The following is a 5,398-nucleotide window of genomic DNA, read 5'->3' as shown; positions in this document are numbered from 1 at the left end:
CTGTACTTTACTCGAGTACAGTATTAACTGAATAATTGTAAATAAACAACATTCAAAGTAATGATGCTGTTCAAACATGTTTATTGGTCCTTAGGAATTGATGTCACATCATATCACTTCATAGATATCTATGATATCACTTACCTCAACACGCAGCACATTGACAAATAATACCAGATATACTCTATTTAGGGAAATAGCAACCTCAGCTATTCTACCACTGGAAAAACCATAACATCAACTCTTGATGATATTTTTACTTTTTTATTACTTAAGTGCAATTTTAATGTACTTTTTTAGTACTTTTATACTTTTAGCTAAATCTATTTTTGGCGAGTAAAATCTTCCCTCAGTATCTGTACTTGCACTATTTTTTAAATACTTTTTTACACCCCTGGTGAATTTAGAACTATATTGCTTTATTGCGTTAGTAACTAATATACCCCTTGATTGTTTGCAATTATTGTTTTTGACCAAGCACACAGAGAGGCAGATTAAGATGAATTTTGAGACGCTTCACCAGTTTCTCCGAGATAAAGAGGCAGCAGGGTTAGCTGCACTGAGAGGGGAAGAGGAACAGAAGAGCTAGATAATGAAGAAGAAAAGTGAAGAGATAATGACGGAAATATCAGTTCTTTCAGACATAATCACATTCACAAATAAGCAACTGAAAGCTTGTGGTGATACTTTAAGATCACTGTGATCCACACATTGTAACCACATTATGAGGATCTTGTGAGCTCACCATGACTTCACTTAGAGATCAAATTGTTGACTGAGTATGAACAGCATAAACTAAGCATATAACATGTTTAATGCAAATCCATACAGAAATAATCTTGATACTTACATAATGACTACAGTCCATTTTAAATGAGTAGTTTCGAAAACATTAAGCTTACACAAGTTTTTGTCACCATTCAGCATCCTTTTATATATATATATATATATATATATATATATATATTTAATATTTATTTTTTTTTTTTTTTTTTTTTTAATGCTCTCTTTCTCTAGGTCCTGTTATTCTGGACCCAAACACAACATCAAAATATGTCTTGTTTTCTGATGATCTTACCAGTCTAAAATATTTTGTACATACAAAGTGTGATCTAGACATTTCAAAAGAAGGAGAAGAAGAAGAAGAAAGTAATTAATAAATTATAAAAGGAAGCAGAAGTCAATGATAAAGAAATCACATTATCTGAGGATGATGACAACAACAGTGACAACAGTCCTGATGATGATAACGATTATGAAGTTTTAGAAATAGAAATGGATGAAAATACAGACATTAAGGGGCGGTTTCCAGGACAGGGATTAGACTAGTCTTGGACTAAAATAAATGTAAGAGCTGTCCAAACTGAAAACAACTTGCATTGGCATATCTTAAAATACATTAGTGCCCTTTGTTTGCACACAAGTAATGTTTTTAGTAAGGCATATTTGTTAAAACTAATTAACTGAGGCCTAGTCCTGGTTTAAACAAAAAAAAATCAAATAATTTACTCACCACCATGTCATCCAAACTGTTGATGTCTTTCTTTGTTCAGTCAAGAAGAAATTATGTTTTTTTCTTTTTTTTTTTAGGAAAACATTCCAGGATTTTTCTCATTTTAATGGACTTTATTGGACCCCAACAATCTTACTTTCAATGCAGCTTCAAAGGACTCTAAACAATCACAAACAATGCATAAGGGTCTTATCTAGCAAAACGATTGTCATTTTTTGCAAGAAAAAAAAGCACTTTTAATCCATAACTTCTCTTCTTCCTCTGCCTGTGTGACGAGCCAGCGAGACCTCATGTAATTGCGTAATGACGTGAAAAGGTCACGTGTTACATATATGAAACGCACATTTGCAGACCATTTTAAACAATAAACTGATACAAAGACCTTAATTAGTATCATTCCACATACAACAACGTCGGAACGGTTCACACTTGTAAACAACAGACTTGAGATCGTTTAGAGTCCTTTGAAACCACAATTTTAAACTGTATTAAAACTGTGTTGGGGTCCATTAAATTCCATTAAAATTAGAAAAATCCTGGAATGTTCTCCTCAAAAAACATAATTTCTTCTCAACTGAACAAAGAAAGATGAAGATGAAAATTATGGATTCTACAATGAAGAAAACTGTGATGATTATTATTGGGAAAATGAATACAGTGGAGCTGATTTTCTGTTATCAAAGCTTCATAATTTTGTGATAGACCTTTTATTCAAGGTTTTAAGGGCTTTATCTCAGGATCACACTGCTTGGGACTTTGAGGTTAGCCAAAGTGCAGACTGGACTGTTGGTATAGAAAAATGTGTCAGGGGAAGTAAGAATCATATTAGGAAAATTGGATATGTTAGTGATCATTATGAAATAGAATCTCCAATACAATAACTTACCATCCTATCAGTGAACGATAAACTACAGAAGATCAGAGATGAATTGGACTGGGAAACATGAAAGATTTCATTCTCTGATCCTCTTACAGACACTCATCTGCACACATTCACTCAACATTTTACTCACAAAGTCTATCCAGTTTTTCTAATGGCAGTGTCCCTCTAGTACAACTAAAGTCATTGGTAACACTGGTCAAGCCCAAAATCTATACTGTGTGATATTTAAATTATTTGATTTTTCTTCCTATCCTATTATTATTATTAGGCTTGAACTAAATGTCTTTTTTTGTCACACAAATGTACTCCATGTTTCGACAGAGCAGTTGTACGAGGCAAAACATCAAAAATTCTTGGTGCATTAAATAAATAACTTAAATTAAGAAACTGTAAATGTTTATAGTCAAATGCTTTAAGAAGAACATTATGAAGAATGTAAAATATAAAAATGTCAAAAAAGTGAACTGTATTATAAGCTCTTTCTTTGACAGGACTGTGGCACCACAAGAGTGCAGCATTTACCTAGATGTTGCGACAGCACGTGAAACTTGGTTAATAAGTAAAGGTTAAACATGGGAAACGGTTTTTTAAATATAGGCCTATATTTTTTCCAGATGTTTCTCTTTATGCATGCTTGTCCACAAGTCAGTGTGACAATATCTGTTTGTTCTTTAACTGGAATGGCTGGAAATGGCAGAAGTACACACAGGTAGGGACTCCAGTGGGGTGTGGGGGGATTTTAGATTAGATTTAGAATTTGAATTATTCGTTAATGGATAAACATCAGTCTTACTGTGACGTGTCATGTAACAAGCTTGATGATACATTACAGTTTTTTCCAATTGCTAACTAGGGGTGTAAATCGGCGCCTTCATGACGATTCAATCCGATTCCGATTTCTTAGGTCAACGATTCGATTCTTTTCGATTCTTCAGAATTCCCCGTGATCCGATCCGATCCGATTCGATCCGATTCAATTCTAGATATTTTTTAGGGCTGTCAAAAGATTAAAAATTTTTATCTGTTCTAAATTTACCCTAATTTAACATTTAAGTTTTTAATGCTCTAATCAACATGGATTTGGACAAATATTTATGCTATATGCAAATTTATGTTTTCCTTTAGAAGACCTTCTTTCTCCATTTCTGTTTGCTGCTGCATCATTTGTGACCTGTGCTTGCAAATTGAGTTGGGATGAGCAAATTTTCTTAAATTAGTTAACATTTAACAAACATTTAACATTAAAAAACTTTAAAACAATGCATGATTTGTTGGAATCTGACAAAACATGACAGAACACCTGTTCACGCAAAGCAAAAACAATATCACTATGTGTTAAATTTATGTTTTTTTGTATTGTTTAAATCTGACATTAAGACAGACCACTTTAAGATGTAGACTAATGCAAGGGTTTAATATAGCCTAATGTTACACAACAGATACTGTTCCTCAACAGTTAACCAAACATTCACTTCAGATATAACACATTATATCTCATACCTGCGTGAATTCTTGTCAAAACAGATATTTTTAAAACTGTAATTTTAAATGTCTATATCAGGGTCACGCACTCGCGCGTTTGTGTGCATGCGCGTCAGACGACAGCGTCTGGAAGATTGCTTTTGAGTCACTCTTAATAACTCTTTTAACATCAATCAGGTCCAGAACTTTATCTCTTTTAATAATTATTTTAACATCAAGCAATGTATTTTCTGTCATTTCTGCATGCTTTAAAAACGAAACCGAAAGTGAATGAAGACGCATCTTTGCTTTAGATTATGGATTTGGGACAGTATACACTTCTCATGAAACGTACAGATAAGGATTATTTTAGATGTTTAATGACCATTTAGAGCATTGGATTCGCTAGACGAGAGCTAAATGTTCTTATTTTTATGAAAACTTCCTACTCATCGAGACAGCGCGGGTCACTTGCTGCGTCTCAATTCATCCAGCTGTGGGCTAGACAAAGGCTCAAACAGAAATTGCGTGTTGCGCTGACGGTTCCATCGCTTTTAAAAAGGCTTTGCAATGTGTGTGAACAACAGACTGTGAAACTTTAATAACGCGTGTGAAGCGGTGTGACATAGAAGATAACAATGAGGTTAGTGAGCGCCACGCGCAGCTTAATAATAGTTGGTTGTACGCATATGTCTGAGCGAATGCTGAAAATAGACAGGCGAGCAGACAGGCGGCAAAATAAACACATTAATAATCGATCCTCTTGCGGACGCATCGATGCATCGAATCGGCGCCTGTATAATCGATGCATCGATACGAATCGATTAACCTTTACACTGTCACGGTCTTGTCAGACATCTGTGCTAGATGTTGGTCTGAGTGCATCTGACAGGATCGTGGCAGTATCATGTTCTGTGTGGGGGCATGTGGAATCACATTGTGTGTGTGGCTTCCACATGTTCCCGGTGTCTTGTTGCTGTCGTGATCTTGCCAGACCTTAGTATAGGTTCAGGTCTATGTTAGAGGGCAAGATCATGGCAGCATTGTGTGTACGTGGGAACACGTGTGCTTCACATCATATATGTGTGACACGTGTTCCCAGTGTTTTGTGGCTGTCATGGTCTTGCCTGACTTTGGTTATAGTCCAGGTCGGATGTTGGCAAGATTATGGCAGCATTGTGTTTGTGTGGGAACACGTGTGTTTTTCACATCCCAGTGTCTTGTCACTTTTACCCTACTCCCTTATGTACTCGTGTCTTAAGTGATTAATTATGTTCACCTGTTCCCCATTGATGTGCTGTCTATATAATGCCCTTGTGTTCTCTGTGTGGTGTGCGTGCGTTGTTGTATGTCAGAGTTTCATGTTCTCCGTGTGCTCTGTTGCAAGTTCCTGTTTGTTCCAGTTTATGTTACGTTTCTTACCAGTGTTTAGTTTATATTCTGTATAAGTGCCCGGTGAGGTTTTGATGGCTTTTGTTTTGAGGTTGTCACTTTTCGTTTGTTGCGTCACTTGGTGTGTTCGCGGGTGTGTGTCGTCTGTT

Source organism: Misgurnus anguillicaudatus, chromosome 10 (assembly GCF_027580225.2).
Source record: "Misgurnus anguillicaudatus chromosome 10, ASM2758022v2, whole genome shotgun sequence".
Lineage (NCBI taxonomy): Eukaryota > Metazoa > Chordata > Actinopteri > Cypriniformes > Cobitidae > Misgurnus > Misgurnus anguillicaudatus.
Note: the sequence above shows the minus strand (reverse complement) of the source record.